General features: G+C 34.5%; 1 long non-coding RNA gene across 2 annotated transcripts; it reads right to left on the bottom strand.

Annotated features, from left to right (window-relative positions):
• Positions 1 to 1,329: 1,329 nt before the first annotated feature.
• si:ch211-205j18.1 lies at positions 1,330 to 4,472 on the bottom strand. 2 transcript variants are annotated; one of them, NR_170246.1, is made up of 6 exons: positions 4,398 to 4,472; positions 4,194 to 4,274; positions 2,989 to 3,141; positions 2,514 to 2,656; positions 2,115 to 2,208; positions 1,330 to 1,940 (listed from the first exon to the last, which is right to left on the bottom strand). It is a non-coding gene; the product is annotated as a si:ch211-205j18.1 (long non-coding RNA). The 2 variants fall into 2 exon arrangements; NR_170247.1 differs by lacking the exons at positions 2,989 to 3,141; positions 4,194 to 4,274.
• Between the last annotated feature and the right edge of the window lie 15,638 nt (positions 4,473 to 20,110).

Genomic DNA, 20,110 nt, shown 5'->3' with positions numbered 1-20,110 from the left:
CCCTGAATAAATAAAGGGACTAAGCTGAAAAAAAAAATGAATTAATCATCAAGCCCTGAGTCTATAGCATTCGGACTGTCAAAAAAATGTTTAACAAATACTAGAAAATGCTAATAAATGGTAGTGATTATTGCATGTATTTATTTGATTTGACATTGTAATGTTACATTGTAATCTGTCCCGTCTGACTGAATAACTAATCAAACCCATGTCAAGTGTTCACAAATACACTCAAAAACCCTATTAAGGGAGAAAGATATTATTTAAGGTTTATTTATTTACATATAACAGCAACTTACAATGTTTACAAATGTCATTTGCATACTTTTCCAAAAGTAGGAGGAACACAATAAGCATAATTTTTAAGGAACACATTATAAAGATGCTTACAATTTAATTGTAACATATCCACTCAATGAATCCACTGACATTTATTCAGAATCGGTTTCTTATATGTATTGACAAACATTTTATTTATTTATTTAACAAGCAAGGAAAACAACAAAAGATGTTAGAATAATGTATATATGCCAGTGTCCACTCATTTATTAAAAGTCTTAAATTCATAAAAAAATAGTACATGTCCTCTTGGCTTTTTATTAATAACGTTCTCTGTGGTGCAGTACGCTGCAAAAAAATAAAAATAAAAAATCTGTCCTGTTTCTACACTGTAAAAACTAATCTATAGAATTTACCCAATAAATCTGAGGTAACAATTTGCATCGACTTTGGCTGGGTAGATTTAATCCCATATATTGAGTAAAAACTATCTGAAGTAAAAAGTTATTAAATACTTACATAAATTGGGTAAAATATACCTCACATTTATGTATATATACAACAGCTACTTATTGGGTAAAAATTATCTATATAATCAAAGTTTATTAATATCAGTTACTTAATAACAATTACTTATTCAGAAAAGGTAAAATGTACCTCTACAATAAAGACATTCAAATGGGTTATCAACTTAATGTTTTATTCAAAAAAATCCTAAAACACACTCAAAATATAGTGCAGCACAACAGCTTTACACAACATTTCAAGTATATACCTGTTTTATAACTCACTTATCTATCAAATGTGTCAATAATGTTGAATAATAAAACATATACACGTTTTAGGACACCAAATTATTAAAACACAGAAAAGAGTACTAAATAAAGTACAACAGCTTCACACAACAATGAACAAATAAACCTGTTTTATAACTCACTATACTCATTTTCAAAAGTTTTTTTCTGGTAATTGGCTACTTGCATAAAAAAACTTCAAAGGCCACTTATTCTATTTTAAAAGCCAAAAGCACACACACAGACTTGTGGTTGTTTTTGTGCATGTACAGTATCAAATATCCGGAAAAAAGTAAAACAAAATTCTTTATTTTTTGTCCTTACTCTCACTCTCGCAGATAGGATGAGAATAAAATAAACAAACAACTGGGGAAGAAAAGACGGTAGGTGAGATCAAAATTCTTTAGGCCACTTTCTATTAGTATTCCTTTTCTGTCAATATGGGGGAAAACACAGAGCAATGGAGAGGGCTGAGACAGTGGATGGGTCTTTGTCTGTGTGTGAAGCAAATGATGGAAGAGAAAAAAATATATAAAACACTCCATTACAACTCCATCAAGGCATGTCCAAACAAAAGATCCTCTTTAAGTAAGAGGAGAAATGTCTACTGCATGAGCTTATTTTTGAGGCTGTGGACCTTCTTCAGTGGTTTTGCCCCATCATTTTCTAAAACAAAGTTTTTGAAAAGCTTCAAACGTGTTCTTCAGCTCCTTTGGATATTCAATGTTAATTGCATATGAGTCCCAGCAGTATGCATGCCTCTGTTTGGCTTCCTCATCCTTCCATCACTTGTTTTCCCCCGATCACAATAGACAAATTGTGCTTCACAATCTCCTTCATCGTTTTGTCTGTGTACTCCTCACATTCCTACATTAAAAACAAACAAACAAAAAGCAAACACAATTTTATTTTAAGATTCTGTTTCAATATATTTCAGTTTATCTAAAGGAGAGCAGAGGAGAGTAGAAGACAAAAGGAGAAGGGGGATATAAGAGGAGGATCACTTGAGTTGATCAAGAATCTGTTATCAATATGACATACCTGCCAGTCATGGAACATATCTTCTTGTCTTTCCCCGAGGTAGTTATTGAGGCAGCAGACAACAGCATCTCTTTTTTTCCTCAATGTTCTGTGTCTGTAGGGAGACACAATTTAGTGTGGGAGTGATTTACATATATTAAGACCAAATTCTGGCCCAGGAATAGACTGGCGACCTGTACAGAGTGAACCCTGCCCCTTTGCCTGATAAATGCTTGGTTGTCTCAAGCTACTCATGACCCAAATGGATAAAGCAGTAAAGAAAATCAATTTACAAATTGATGTTAAAAGGTAGTTTAAGTTGGTATGGAGCTCAACTTAAAGCAATTTTTTACAAATTATTTCACTTTTAATTCCCTCACATCAATAATTATATATTTGTAAAAAAATAAAATAACATACATTTAAACTGTCCAGCAGAGGATGCATCTTGCAACTAGCTGCTCCTCCTTTGGCATGCATTAGCTGCAAAACCTGGTGTGTACTCATCAAGCTTCCACAAGAATGTCTACTTCAACGAAACTGTTGTGATGCTCCTCCTTGATCTAGGAAGTAAAAGGACCAAAAATGTTATTTTAAATCACAAACCAGATCTCATATATATCACATGAAAGTATCTTAGTTGGAAGAAAAAATATTATTATTTAAAATATATTTTAAATATTTTCACCTGAGCCTCAGTGAATAATACCTTTTTTTAAAACCACCAAAAGAGGGGCTGAGACTGACCACTTCAATTCTTTGGCTAGTGAAGGTTTTATTCATTTTTTAATTTATTTTATAAATTGCATTTCCATTTCATTTTTCCATAACTGAAGACTTTCGTTAAAGACCTTTAAGGACAATGTGATTTATTTTATTTGGAAAACTTGCATACCTTTTCAGGATACACTTGTGATGTGGACGTGTGCGGATGTGTCAGCCCTAGAACTGGTAACAGCGGTCTATCAGTGGGTCTCTGCTTGTGGGGGACAGACAAGAGAAACTGTAGAGAGGGCAAATAGTAAGTGTCCACATATACAGACTCTGCCTGCAACAGAAATAAAAATGAAAATTACACAAAAGAAATTCAGACATGTACCTCACTTAAATTTTGTACAGTTGATTTTGTGTTTACCCCAATTTAATGTATATAATCACCACTGAGGGTTATTCGGGTGGGTGTTTAATACGCAAAAATTAATTATAACCCCAGGCATTTAAAATAACTATTTTCAGAATGCCGATTAATTGGGGAAATACGGTAGTTTATCTCTGCTTCTCTGATCAAGGCTGTTTGACAAGGGTCAGTTATGAAGAAATAACAGACTGTGTACTTAATTTACAAAAATAAAGGCATTAAAATTACATATATTAATATCTATGCTTCATTTAATGAGCATCATAGATGTAATATGCCTCATAAAACATATGACCAGATTATGAAAACATTTATTAAGCACTGACGTTCTAAAATACAAAATATAATAAAAAATCAGTTCTAAGATGTTTTGCGTGATCCCACAATTCGTTAAAAACATAGGTGCAGCAGTGGGTGTTTTCCCACATACTCGTGGGATACACTATGTTTTCCTTTTTAATCCTTGAGTTGACTAGTTTCTAACCTTAAAACCAGCGGTCAGACACAGTCTTGCATGCTGACTAATCTTGTAAAAAGCACACAACGACCACATACCGGCAGAGAGGGGTTAAGTTGGTTTTGTTTTCGATATTCCTGACAGGTTCAGTGATGGACGGCAATAACTCAAAAACCTCTTACCCTAAAATATCTAAACTGTGTTTCCTACAAAAATACAAAGCTGGTTATAATTCACAGCTGTCTTTTTTTTTTTTTCGCTCGACATTACGAGCACTGCTCCAATCAAGCCCTCGCAATCTGCGTTTAACAGTTGTCGGGAGAGCTCGCGCTGCGTGGCGCCGCATGCTCGGTAAGGGACCGTCTGAATGTGTCAGGAGTATCGAAAACAAAACCAACCTAACCCCGCTTACCGGCAGTTGTGCAGACAGCTAAAGCCCCGGACACACCAAACCGATGGCACTTGGCACATCTAACCGACGCGTGAACACAAAATACCTACTCGCCTGACCGAGTGGCCGACGTTGCTCCACCTGCTGTCGGCTTAGTGTGTCCCGGGCCACGGTGACGCCAGCGACAGTTTCAAACTTTAATTTTAAGAAATGGCATTTTAAACAAACGAACGCCTAATACAAGTGAAGTGTAATATCTCAAAACTTCAAAAAATACAATTGCATTTGCGCAATATACAGCATGTAAAAATTGCTTACCTTAATTTCTGCTGTTTGTTCGATCATGGCAGCCGGTGAGAAGATCCAGCGTCGTCCACACTCACTCAAAAACGCGGGCTGACGCATGCGCAATTTCAAGCAATAAACTCACGGTTTGGGGGTATACTTTACTGAATTTTTCTATGTGATGGTTGTTACTGTTGACGAATGGGTAGCATATGTAGAATTTACCCATTACTTTTGAATTCCTTGGCTGGCTGCAATAATCAAGTAAATTTTATATGGTTTCCACAGATTATATTTACCGCTCTCCAAAATCACTTTTTTCAGTGTAGTCTTTTAAAAACTGTAATTATTAAAAGTCTTAAAATGAATAAGCTTTTTCCCCTTTAAAACAAGCTAAATAGACTGTCAAATGGCGTAAGCAAAATAATCTTATGTCAAAACAAAAATCTATTTTGCTTACCCAATTTGCAGAATATTTAGCTTATTTTAAGGAAAAAAAATATTTTGATGTATTATTTCTGAAAACAAGACAATAGTTTTGCTTGTCTAGAAAATGCTTCATTTTTTAGGAATTTTTAGATATTTGAAAACAAAAAACCAAACAAAAAAGTTAGAAAACCATTTTTTGCAGTGTAGTATCTTGAAGAAAATAATTTACATTTGGATTGAATTCTGAACATTTTTCTTCAAATAATATCATTCATTCATTCATTCATTTTCTTTCCAGCTTAGTGCCTTTATCAATCCAGGGTCGCCACAGCGGAATGAACTGCCAACTTATCCAGCACGTTTTTACGCAGTGGATGCCCCATTTTATGGAAGGAGAATCTATTGAATTACGCAAGCAATTTGCTAATGTTTGTGCTCTTCAAATGATGAGTATCATTTTTTACACCTAAAAAGTATGTCTTAAATTGTGGCTGCAGTTGTTGCTGCCAGAAGGAGACACAGCAACTGAGAGTGCTTGCTGTAAGGGAACGTACCTTTTTCAACATGCATCAATTTATTTGGAATGCCAGAGGAACACATCATCCTAACATACTGTTTGCCTAGCCATGTTATTTTTAATTTGCTGCTGGAAAGACAACTTGGAGCAAACAACTAGGATGATTCATGCAATACAAGGTCTACCGAACTTCTTTCAACTCTTCATTTTTGTCCTTTGGTTCTTTTCAACGCACTGCAGCTCAGGCTGGGATTTCACTATCTGCATTTTCACCTGCATTATCTGTGGTCCACAAGACACAAATGAAAATAATGAAGATGTTAAACTGGGACAAGTGGGTTTATAGTCCTGTCTAGTTCAAGTCTTTCACCTTTGATTGCAGAAGGTTTTTGTATTATGGTCACAAGACAGAGCTCGTGTCTATTTTGCGAATATGCCTACTCTTTGGCAAATAAATAAATATATTTTTGTGTCATTGTGTTTAACGGGTTTAACATTTTTTTTATCAAGTAGACATCACAAATAGCAATTATCTTAGCACTCCCACATATAAATATCTCGCTTAAACCTTTAGAACACATTAATTCCAGAGTAAATCCGTGGTAAAGTTTATCCAACCAATTTGAGTAGATGGTGAAGTTGTTATCGAGTTTTGTTTTGCAATGTTAGGAGACCAGTTTTAACTCATGATTCATTTAATGCAAAGTCAAGTTATTGATTTTCACTATGTTTGCAGGCAGCATTTTACTGTTACCAAACTGAGTGTCATTAAATGAATATGCAAAAATGTACTGCACACTTTCCTTATAATAACAGTAAACACAACAAAAGATGACAGCATTGAAATCATCTTATCATAGTGATGTGCATGTTTGAACAAGCTCTGCAATTTAGCCCTGCAGTCATGTCAGGTCACATATAGCCCTTCATACATTAGATTGCTTTATCGTCAAGGCCAGCGCGTCCATAGAGGTGACCTAGGCGGCCGCCTAGGGCGGCAGTATAGAGAGGGCGGCATCCGCAACACCTTCCTCACCACCCGTGTCCTCAGATACATTCGCGCATAGGTGACAGAATAGAGAGGGCAGGGCAGCGTCAGTGACACCTCCATTAGCACCCGCGTGTCCTCAGTTAAATCCACGCGTAGGGCGGTAGATTAGAGGTCTGCGACACCCGCGCGTCCTCAGTTATTTCCGCGCATAGGGCGGCAGTATAGAGAGGGCAGCGTCGGCGACACCTTCCTCCCTCCCTCAGCACCCGCGCGTCCTCAGTTATATCCGCGCAAAGGCCGGCTGAATAGAGGTCCGCGACACCTCACTTTATTTTCATAACCGGTCACTTTCGTTTTCACATTGGGGTTGAGGGCGGCGTGATCGTCCTCTGCCTAGAGCGGCAGTTCAGCTTGCTCCGGCCCTGTTTATGGTTCAAATAAAAATGCCAGTGCCACTTTTAGTTAAAACTAAAAGACAGTTACCGGTTGAGCTATAGCCAAAAATCCATCAAATGGGTAAAAATGATTGATTATGCCAAACATCATTAAATTACAAAGTAAAAATCATGTTCTTTATGGAGCTTAAATAATGAACAAAAAAATCTGAATTTGAATTGTGCTAACAATTGTACAACTGAAATTTAATCAAACTGAAGACTGTCATCTGAAATTTAAGACAACAGATTTTTAAGGCATATTTATAATGCATTTTCGAACTTCAGATTTTTTTTGTTCTGAATTCATAAACTGCAGATATCCAGTTTAAAATACAGTTTCAAGTTTTCAAGAAATAGGTAAAAATCTCTGTGTTTTTGTGTGGTTATGGCCAAATTAAGATTCAAAATCACCCCAGCGTCAATGAAAACATTTACAACAGTACATAAGGCTTAATTTCAGAGGTTTAATATTTAAGATAAGGAATTTGATAAGAAAAATGATTTTTTTTTTAAAATGCCATATAATATTCAGTTTTATTAAATTACAATAATTATTAATTCAATTAAACACAAATCCTAGTTCCTACTGTAAAATATGACCAACCTATATTGAAAGGGACAATCTTCACCACAAAGCTTGCACACTCATGTTTATGAACTTTACCCAAAATACATGCTTTATATACTTTACACAACCTCTCATACATGTTTACAATAACAGTGAAATGCAATTTAGAACGAACTTGCAGGTGTTTTTGTGATAAACAACACGTATATTATGTGTTTTAAACGGAGCTTCAGTACAACTCACCTCTTCTCAATCGCGTTTGCCGGGAACTGAGCGACAGCAGGCGGAACCGGAAAACGACATTTAAAGGGACCACGTACCATTTTCCAAAATACACCAATATATTAAAAACAAACAAAATTAGGATTTTATTAACTCTGAAATATAAACATTTAAAGAACAACTTTGAAAATATGAAATTAAATAAAAATAAATGATGATTAACAAGGAATTTTGAATGAAATTAGTATATATATATATATATATATATATATATATATATATATATATATATATATATATATATATATATATATATATATATATATATACCTGTTACAATTAGTTACAATTAGTAATGTGTCCTTTAATTAATTTTAAAGATGATTCTCTCATGTTTATTAAAAAAAAAATTTAACTCTCAGAATCCAGATTTTCAAATAGTCAACCCTTGGCCAACTATTTTTCAATCAAAACATAACATACATCAGTGGAAAAATTACTTGTTTAGCTCATCAGCATACTGTAGATATGATCGATACAGATAATGCATAAATCTCAAGTTTTCTCAAGTTTCCAAGAATTGATTCTTATTAAGGATGGGAAGATTAACCGATATGTATCGATACGCGGTCATGCGCATGCACGATGCGAGTGCATCGGTAGAGCAGCAGAGGATGAATGAAATTTTGGAAGCAAATCGAGATGCATCGTTTTTTGCGAGATGCATCGGTTTTTCCAAGATACAGCTTATATTTTTAATATAGAATGTATTTTTTATTTATTAACAAGTGTTGTCAACCTGTTTTTGGCGCATAATTTAATCAACCTACATAAAGTAAGCCTTAGCAACGGAATTGCGGATGTGTACACTTACACTACAACTCAGTATATCAGGTGTGCGGATGAAGCTAGTGGTGCGCCCTCAGAAAGTGGAGAAGCAAAACAAACATTTGATTCCCCACTGAGTTTTAAATCTAAAGTATGGCAACATCATGGATTTAAGGATGGACGACTTGACAGGACAGATGCAATTTGCAAAATGTGCCGCGCATCTTTTGTAAAATACGCAGGCAGTACGAGTAATCTGAAATCTCACTTGAAGCGGCGCCACGGTGTTGCTGTGAAAGCATCTTCCAGTGTTCCTGCATCCCCGGCTTCCTGCACTGCTTCAACTGTAGCTACCAGCTCCAAAAGTGGTGAGAAAAGCATTGCAAGTTTTTTTCCATGCGCAACAGTTTTGTGCGCTCTACGCCAATAACGGATGTTATTGCATTGTTCATCTGCAAAGATATTCAGCCTAGTGTCACGGAGAACGAAGGTTTTAAACACCTCCTCCTGTTAATTTTTATTTAATTATAATAATAATAATTAATTAATAATAACAATGATAAAAATAATGGGTGTCACGGTGGCACAGTGGGTAGTTTGACCACCCTACAGCAAGAAGATTGCTGGTTTGTTATATTTTTATCAGCCTGTTGTTTACAGTGACAGTGATGTTTCAATGCAGCATAACACTGCTAGTTCACGACCTTAAATTTTGAATAATCAGTGGCAAAATATATCTTTGTAAAACTTGTTTTCATAGTTGAAAAGTTAAATCACAATTCTTGTTGTGCAATGGTAAACCTTTATGTTGAAAGAGTGCAAATATATATATTTTAATATATATTGCACTTATACATTCTGTTTATCTTGAAAATACTTAAATAATATGTGCTATAGGTTCTAAAATGGCCCTCTACTGTAAACTGACACTCTGGCTCTGAGAGAAAAGCCAGTTTGTAAAAAAGTCTTGGTTTTGCTTGGTTAATAAATAATCAAACTCATTCAATGGCACAGCATCCTCTTTCACATAATCTCATAAACTTGAACTAATTAGTTAGTGCTGAATTATCGCATTGTATCGTGATATGGGTGTGAATCGTATCGTGTTGCATCGCAATATGTCACAAATGTATCGCTAATATATCGGATCGTATTCTTTGTATCGAGATGCGTATCGGCATTATAGCTTATATGCCCAACCCTAATTCTTATGGCTAATTTTGAGGTCCAGGGTCACATATTAATGCAAATGAAGTTATGATATAATCTTAAATTTTACTAGTTAAAGTGACTACAATATGTATAGCAATATTTCTTCATAAAAGCAGAGGATACTTTTCAAATAATTGTTTAGTCAAAAACATTTTTTTTTTACAACTGACAATTGTTTGTTGTAGTCTTCCAGCAGCATATAAGAATCTCGTTATAAGAGTTAGTCATGCTTAAAGCTGTTCAAATGTTCCCATGTGGTGAGTCATCAGCATCTCACACTCTCAACCTGTACGTCTGTGTATATTTAGGCAATGTCAACATTAAACCTACAGGCTTACTGGGTGGTGAGAGGGTTCATTATCCTGACATTTTCCTGACACTGATGCTTCTCACTATCTTTTCCCCTAAACAAACCAAAACTCAGAGACCATGACTGAAAATGTTTCTCTTTTCTTTTTTTCCAGATTTTTTTTTTTTTTTATCCAGCAAGTTTTTACGCAGTAGATGCCCTTCCAGCCACAACCCATCTCTGGGAAACATCCACACACACACACACACACACACACAAACTCGGAGGAACGCAGGGAGAACATGGAAACTCCACACAGAAACACCAACTGAGCCGAGGCTCGAACCAGTGACCCAGCGACTTTCTTGCTGTGAGGCGACAGCACTACCTACTGCGCCACTGCTTCGCCCAATATGTTAATGTACTTCTAAAATATATTTAATATTGAGTAGGGGGCAGGGCATTCTTTTTGTGCATGACTTTATAGAATGTTAAGAATAAGAATTCTGCACTATAACTGCCAGACTTTTATTTATATTATATTATTTATATTACATTTTCTGCATCTGGCAATCAAAGTGTATTTCCCTTTCTGCTTAGCAACAATAGAAGAGGCCCTAGTAGGGTACAACTCTGCAATACTTTTTGTTTCTATAAACTGTTTGAGGAAATGGACCTCTAACACACTAATTGTTGGTACTTCTAAAATTGTTGCAGACCTCAGGTAAAAGATGAAATCCAAGCAGAATATGTTCAGATCCACTACTGTTTATAACACCTTTTCTACCCCTGTCCTAAGGATGGCTTAGCTAAACTGTGGTATGATCGAGGCATCCACATTTTGATGAATCTTATGAGGAGGACCTTTATGTCGTTTGAACAGCTACATATATATATATATATATATATATATATATATATATATATATATATATATATATATATATATATATATATATACTTCTTTATTTAACCAGATTAAAAAAAACACTGAGATAAAGATAGCTCATTTACAATGATGAACTTGCCAAAAGATCCGCAACACACGTCTTGTGAAAAATAATAACAATAACAATAAATAAAAAAGTAAAGATAATATAAAAATACAATTTAGTTATTCAGCTATCCCACATTACAAAATGTTAAAAACACATACACTAAGAAATGGACTGTTGTTGCTTGTTATAAATGATAGAGGGAAATAATTTAATTGAGATGAGCTCAGACATTGTAGTTCAGACTGAAGAGTATTCTAGGATGGCAGCATGACTAAAGGCTCGCTTCCCTATTTCAGTTTGAACACGGGAACGGACAAATGATAAGTTTCATTTGAACATCTGGCTTTTTTAACTTATGAAGAAAGGAACATAGGTATAAAGGCGCCAGTCCCAGAAGAGCCTTGTAGACCAGAGTCATCCAGTGGGTGTACCTTCTTACATTCAGAGAAGGCTACTCAGCTTTGGCATACAGCTTACAATGGTGAGTTAGTCTATGAAAGCATGTAACAAACCCCAGGGCACTATGATAAACAGAGTTTAAAGGCTGAAGATATTTGGTTGAGTCAAATTTACCTTTCACATTTTTTTTTTATACCTACAAGTTAGACACTATATTCAGATACAGCAAGGTGGTCGTTTATCTACACTTTCCTGTTCACCTCTTGAGGCTATTTTGTCAGACAAAAAAGGTCCTAGGGGTCTCATTTCTTTTATCTATGCCAAGTTGTTACAGTCGATAGTGGGTAATATTTGAGACGTAAAATTTAAGTGGAAAAAAGAGTTGGAGTTCTCATTCACAGACGACGAATGGGAAACAATATGTGAGAAAGCTCAGACTTTTTCTATTAATAAACATGCAATTTAATGTGATACAAAGGGTTTACAATACTCCAAACTAGGTATAGTTTATTATACTTAGATTGCACTCTTTTAAAAGCCCCTCCATATGCTGGACTCTCCTACATACTGTATGCTGTGGTCTTGCCCTGAAGAATATTGCAAAGAGGTCTTAGAGATTATAGCATAGTTGTAGGTACTAATGTGCCTAGAGAGACTATATACACTTGATCAACAAATAACTAATTTGAGATTTGTCAAACTAGCCCTACTAGGAGCCATAAAGTTTATAACATCCAACATTGAGTTGGAATGATTCTACAGCAACTTCTATTTCCATGTGGATTAAAGAAGTGTCATCTTATATGCCTTTGGAAAAAGTTGCATTTTGTGTTTTTGTGGTTTATTTGTGGCACTACAGGTTGAGGTTTGGATATGTATAGGACAGTATGTGTGGGGATGAAAGATCAATTTACAATATTTTGTATTTTGTTGTACTTTGTGTTAAACTTGGAAAAACCAAATAAACATCCTGTTTAAAAAAAAAAAAAAGAACATTGTGGCTGAAGGATTCAAACTGACATCAACAGAGAAGGACCAACACTACAAATGTAGAAGCAAATCAACTTGTAGTGGATTGACTTTCACAGATTAATTAGTCATTTAAAGAATGACAATGTTTGCTAGCAAAATAAACATTGTATTAGGGATGCTCTGACCAGGATTTTTGCAGACGATGCCGAGTACTGATTCCTTGTCATGGTGATCAGCCGATACCAAATTCCGATTCGGAAGCTTCAAGCTTTATAACACATTAAGCACATTTTCCCCTTAAAGTCTGAACCTGAAGGAAAGATCTCACCTTACCAAATAAATTAATTAAGAATGATGCATATAATTCTTTAAACTCATCCCTTATAATAATTTAGGTGTGAATATGTCATGGCCAGAAGCAGCTTTACAGAAAACAATTCATTCATTTATTTTGTTTCAGCTTAGGCTATACAGTATATCATATACGGAGCATTTGTTTGTCTTCCTCTTCTGGTAAACTCATAAACAAACACTAGCGATTGGTTCATGAGATCGGCCAGGGGTGCGTTTCCGAAAACCATCGTCAGCCAACTAAGGTCGCAAGTTGTGGTGTTACAAGCATAGTTTGTTGATTTGGTGTTTCCCAAAACTATCGCTCCAACGAACATTTGCAAACTGCTCCGCAAACTTTTATACTTGCAACTACACCTCTGGAGCTGTAAGAAACATAGTTCCTGACTGTGTTCTATTGCCAACCAAAGAACACATTGGGGGATTGGCATCCCCTATGCCCTATTCATTTAGAATATTTTAACATTTACACTTGGAATGTTTTTTTTAAGCATTAAAGTCATCTCTGTTAGGTGTCATTTGCTTTCAAATTATTTTTACAGTTCAGTTTTAGTGATCTTCATGTTTACAATCGTGTTCCCTTGAAAGTGCACTTTGAAAACATTGATGCCATTTGAAACACAGTCGTGGCCAGGGCTGGAGCAAGCTGAACTGCCGCTTTAGGCAAAGGAAGGTCACGCCGCCCTCAATCCCAACCCTCTTTATTCTGCCGCCCTAGACGCGGATATAACTGAGGGTGCAGGTGGTAAGGGTGGTGTCGCGGACGCCGCCCTCTCTATTCTGCTGCCCTAGGCGGCCACCTAGGTCGCCTCTATAGACGCGCCAGCCCTGGTCGTGGCTCATAGTGAAAGCTACAAGTGACCTATTATTTAAAAGTGGAATTATTAAAAGCATATCCAAAGCTTGTGAAAACAAAAAACCATTACATACATTAATTCTTTTAATTTATAGTGGGTTATTTATTAAGTATCTGTACTGTATTTGACATGGGCCTGCTGGTTAGAACATTTCTGCAGTGGTTCACGTGTCAAGTTGTAAAGGTAACTTAAAAAAAAAAAAAGAATTAAATAAACAATATCCTACTTAATAATAATAATAAAAATAATAACAATAATAATAATAATAATAATAATAATAATATAAATATTATTAATAATCATCATTAATATTATTAATATTATTATTAAAATATTATTTGTTTTTCATTTCCTAATAAATTTTAAATGTCATTTCTTAATAAATAGACTCATTATTTATTTATTTATATATGAAATTAGAAAATGTGTTTGCTTTTGTAAGTGATTTTATGTTTTAGAATATAATATGTAATGTTCTCAATAATATTTGTAAATGAAGCACAGACCTTATATGTGCCTTTAATTTTCATTAATATGGAAAGCGAGTGCATGTTTTTACCAAAACTAATATTGGATTTTTTTTTTTTGTTTTGTTTTTTTTAAATGTGTGTGTGTGTAAAAAAATATAATTTGCACAACAGAATTATGGGGTTCTTCTCTAACAACCCCATCCCATTTAGAGTCTCATTATGGGCAATTTACATTGTAACTAACGTGGTTCAAACAATAGATCTGCGACAGAGAAACTAGGGGTTTTGGGAAACACTCGTCACTACATTGTTCATTTCCCAAACGTTGCATCATACTATGATGGTTCATCTGTGAGTTACATCGTTGTTTGGGTACATACCCCAAATTAGCGTCATAGAGTCATAAAATGTGATTCTCGGCCGATACCGATCCCTACACCGTATATTTTAATTTCACAAACTTTAAATAACAAAAAAAACTCAAGCTGCATGAACTCAAGCTGATAAACCTGATCATGTTTTCTGTCATGATTTGAGAATCACATCTTGTGTTTGACTGGAAACAAAATTAGCGCGCTGTCTGTACAAAGTAAACAAGCTCAATTTGCCTATTTGATTAGTGACCTAGAAAGAGGCCACATTCAGAAACTCCTATTCATGACTTTGTTAGCAGGGATTCAAAATCTGAAAAGCTCACTGCAGTGTGATCTAAGTAGTTGTCTCACATTGATTAATTAAACAAAAATCTCTGCTTGACATTGATGATATGAGAAAAATGCATGAGGTAAATGTTGCAATTCATGTCGAGAACAAAAAAGGCTTCGCTGACAGTTTTTATAAATGGAAGTGTAGTTAGTATGTCTTCAATGTTCATGCATTCACAATTATAACACATTTAACTTGAGACAATTTTATAAAATGTCAAAATTTAATGGCTTTGTTTTTGTTCTTGCTGTCACAGCCCACATTTCCTGTTGATGCTTTACAGCCTGTGCTGAATATGGAAATGTTTTTGTTTTTTCTTCCCCTTTCTTTTTTTCCTTGAATGCAATGCACAAACATTCATCACCCGGGTTCTGATTTCACATTCTCTTTGTATGTGTCTCTATGTGTGTGACATATTTAGTCTCTCTTGAGAGCTCTGCAATAGAGTCCAAATGGAAGAGATGGTTTGATAGCCCCTGGTGGGTGCAGAACTATGACATCTCAGTATGGAGGAGAACATACTAGGACTTTTACGCAATATATTAAAGCTGTGCAACCCGGTAATGTATGCAGAGTCTGGTGCTAAATTATGCCAACGAGAATACTTATTATAGGTGTAGCCCATATTTTTTGTTATGTTTCATGGTCGGCAGGAACAAATTATTAAAAGTGCCTGTCACAAGTGTTGGAATTTTGTTTGTAGAAGTGACATCTCAGACAAATCTCATTTCAAAGGAAAAATATGCTGATATAAATCAGGACATGAGACCCGTATCAATTACAAGCACCATGGATAAAACTGTACAATGGCCAGGCTTGTTAAAACCAAAAGGGATGGCAAAACAGAATAAAAGATTTGGCATGTGAAGTCATGCATTTGTGTTATGTGGTAGATAAAATGATAGATGAACAATCTATATGAAACATGGTAGATGAAACATCTTTGATGGACATTTAAAATTACTACATGTTGATGGACTACTGAATACTGAATACTGATGGAACTGTGTAAGCAACAAAAGACTAAACTTTGTTGTGACTTAAAAAAAAATAGAATGGCCAAAAATATGATGAACAATTGACCTTTTTAAATATATTACATAAAAACTGCATGTTTTTATATATAAAATGGCAAACATTATCTGGAGAAAACACTAACAAAGTGTGACATTCTTAATTTCTGAATTTAAAAACTAGTGTATACCTAAGAATCTTGTACTGTAGATACAGTTAAAACACTTTACAATAATAAGTTCAATTTATCTGCATTAGCTGATATGAACTTACTTCTATAGCATGTGTTAATCTTATAATGTCAAGTATGTCCTATACGTTTTGTCCTATTGTGTTATGTGTTTAAATGTCAGAAAAACACACATACACTCAGAAATAAAGGTACAAAATCTGTCACTGTGGTGGTACCTTTTCAAAAGATTCCACTCTTGTGTCTGTGAGGTACACATGTACTTTTTAGGTACTAATATGTACTTTCAAGGACCTGTTAGGAACAAAAATGTACCTTTACCTTCAAATGATATTTCTGAGTGTGTAGTGTAGACCTATTTCTCATCTAAAATGCTTGTTGAAGAACAGACTATACAAAAAAAAAAAAAAAAAATATATATATATATATATATATATATATATATATATATATATATATATATATATATATATATATATATATATATATATATATTTTTTTTTTTTTTTTAATGTAAAGAGTTGAGAAAAAAGCATGTGTTTCAGTGTATTTTATCCATTTTCATCCATCCAATTCAAGATTAATCTATATTTCATTTATCCAGACAAACACAAAATCCAGCTTCATTTTACAGTACATTTGATTAAGCTCTTTAATATCTGAATGCTACAGTTAGTTATTAAAAATAGAAAAGAAAATGAACAAGGAAAGTTACACTTCTAAATATAAACATTAGTAGTAACCATAGTAACTCAGTGACAGTTGATATACCCTTTATTCCTGTGAGAACACCTGAGCTTAAACAGGGAGCCAACAAAGCAATATGATTAGTTAAATAGTAGTCTAGTTACAAAATTAGCAGACAATTAGCAACAGAAAGGGGTCATCAAAAAATACAGTGTTAACTAAAGTGTAATTTTAGAGCAACATTTTAAACTGAATGGACCAAACAGATACACCCATTCTAAATTCATATCATTGGCTGTGGTAACAGTTTTATAGGAGACCACTCAAACAAACAAGCAAGCAATCTTAGGAACAAGACCGAAACAGGGTCAAAATATTAAAGCTTCTATGGATAAGCTCATCATTGCACATTACTCTGTGATAAGATCATGGCAATGTGCCATTAGTTGGTAGTACAAAAAGCATGCAGGAGCTTTTGAGAGGATACAAAAGAGAGCCTTGAAAATAATCAAGAGGAACTGAGTGCATCTCCCTGATTTGCAGGCTCAGAGAGAGAAAACCATTGTGACACTGACAATAACAGAGATGATCCTCTTCACAGCCTTCCACAAACCAAAAATGACAGAAACAAACAACCTGGCTAGACAAGGGAAAATAGTTTTCACAACCCCTGGGTATCATGGTTTCATTTTTTTTCATTTTCATTGTAATAGTTTATTTGTGCTTAATGTTATTTTAATGTTAGTTTTGTTAGTTTTAATGTTATGAATCATATATAAATAAATAACTATTATCTAAAACAAAATCTAATATAGATAAGTCTAATACCACATAGAACAAACTAAAAATTGTTCTAAACTTAAAAACAGATAACATACTGTAGCAATTATAATAAAACTAATACTAGAATAAACACATTGCAAATTATGTCCTTATTACATATCCAATGTGCTTGCTATAGTAACTACAATTTGTAACTATGCATAATTGCATACACACTTATTCACACACATACACTACAGTCAATATTTTTTCAAGTTAATGTAAGGAGTGCTTCATTGTATTTTATTACACCCAGGCTCATTATTGATACTGACCCCTATATACATTTCTGGAGATCGCCAAATATGTCCCAGTAGGTACATTTTTTTAGCAGTTTTTGTTTTCGTGAACCCACCAGAGGCCGATGTATACATTTTTTTCAGATCTCAAATTTCTCTCGCGGGTGCCATCCGCACTTGCTGTTCTCACATAAATACACCAGGGGCCACTGTCGACTAGGGATGTCTAGATCCAATCACGTGATTAGAAATCAGGCCCGAGCACACAGTTTCAGACTCGATCGGAATCGGATGTTACCTCCTGATCAGGACTCGAATACATATTTATATACAGTATATTCTCATTATGTTTTAACACATCTATAGTTTTGCAGTTGCACAGAGTTAAGATCTCTTTCTTGACTTTACACAGAAACAGCAACGCATGCGGCATGATATCACTTTGTTGAGACGCTATTAGTTAAATGCTGGCAAAGTAGAACATGTAAGCAGCTAGAAACGGAAAGCATGAGTATATCTGCGGCCTGGAGGTAATATAAAGCTCATGACGACAACATTGCCATAGCAAACTGTGAAATAAGTACATTTGGGATTGCAAGAGATGGAAAGGAAAAGGCTACATTTAACACAACAAACAGAGTTGTTGAATGTTAAAATAAGGTGATATAAATAAAAAATAAGGAGCATCCTGGATCTGTTTCTTCGCTCTTGTTTATTGTTTTTTATCTATTATAGAAGTACTGGATCGGGTTTCGGTACATACTCAAAATCAAATGACTCAGACTCTAGGGCAAAAAAACCTGATTGCACTGATTGACCCGAACACCCCCTTCCTACTATAGTAGACCCCCTTCCCTTGCTACTATACTAACTATTATTTGTAACTATGCATAATCACAGATAAGTACCTCTAAAACTAGCCGGCATTCTAACCCTAACCATTTAGACAAATTACTAGCATTACAGCGAGGGATTGTTGTTGTATTAGAGTTAAGTTATTAATAACATATATATATATATATATATATATATATATATATATATATATATATATATATATATATATATATATATATATATATATATATATATATATAATCCAACACGGAAGAAAGTAGTCCCTCATACAAAAAGGTTTTTGAGACTCTCCATGTTTGATTCTGTTTTTATATATTCAATTATGTCGTGAAACTGTTGAAAATGCAATATCATACGAGTAGCAGTGCAATATGGCTGTATATCGGCACTGGTGGGAGGTGTGTGTTGGCACGAGGCCGCAGGCCAAATTATAAGCTGACAGTTAAACAGCTGAACAAGCATCTTTTAAACTTTAGATCTGTAGAGTCTGATTTTGCTGGCTGTATGTGGGCGGAGTAATACACAAAGGGTAAAGAGGCTGTACGGGTGCTGATATTACTTAAATATATCACGGCTATCATCCGATCAGATTCGAGAACCAGACAGAACTGTTGTATAAATATATATATATATACATATATATTATTTACATATTTCTTTCAGCGTAACAACTGCATACTGACAGCGAACAGCAGCTGTATGGCAGGGTATGTGAATGCACATTTTTACATTTCATTCTAAGTATTCAGTGTCCGCAGTTTAATTAAAGATATTTAATTGCTTTTGCTGAAATCATTGCTGCAATGAAAAACAAGTAATGTGTATGATTCTGCATAGCACAAACTTACCTGACATAAACTGAGAACTGCAGAGTCGAGCATTTTTAATTAGGTCCTCATTCCATTCAGCTGATGATGATGGCTGTTAGCCAATGACATCTGCGGTTGGCATTAAAAGCAGTGTAGCGTACGGTAAAATTTAGGTTTTCTATTTTTTTCACTTTGAATTTGGCATCCTTCGGCACAATACAACATGTTTGCTATTGTAACTGGCCTTTTTTTTTTCAACCAGTATGCACGGTTGAGCCCGTGTGACGTCATGTGTAACGTAGGTTGGTAATTCCCCTATAGGAAGTACTTGCAATCAAATATTCAGTAGTTAAATTAATGGTTTAACTTGAAACCTTAAAATGAAATCCAACCAAGGGCAGGCTTAGTGATTCAGGGGCCCATAGTTTATTTATTTATTTATTTATTTATTTTTCTATGTAGATTCTTTATTTTTTTGTAAATAAATTGCATGCTAACATATATATTGAAGTGGAACCTTTATAATTTTAAGGCTAAATGAAATACTATAAATTCACAAAAAAACAAACAAACTATGTACAGTTAAATAGCCATATTTGTGATTCGATTTTAACATTTGCATGTTTAATACAGAAGGAACATTCCACTATAGGCTGTTCATGCGACCTCTAAATATGGGGCCACTGAAATTTTATTATTATTTTTTTTAATAATTGTTAGTTTAGAAAATGTTATGGTTAAATTTAAAGGTGGTATTACTCATTCACATTGAATTTTAAGACTATATTGTTGCTAAAATCATAGATGTATTGCATTTTATACAGTATCTAGTACATTTTTTTCTGTAAAATTGTGTGGTTTTAGATTTTCTTCATGATATAA

This window comes from Danio rerio, chromosome 6 (assembly GCF_049306965.1).
Source record: "Danio rerio strain Tuebingen ecotype United States chromosome 6, GRCz12tu, whole genome shotgun sequence".
Lineage (NCBI taxonomy): Eukaryota > Metazoa > Chordata > Actinopteri > Cypriniformes > Danionidae > Danio > Danio rerio.
This window is presented reverse-complemented; position numbering and strand designations above follow the sequence as displayed.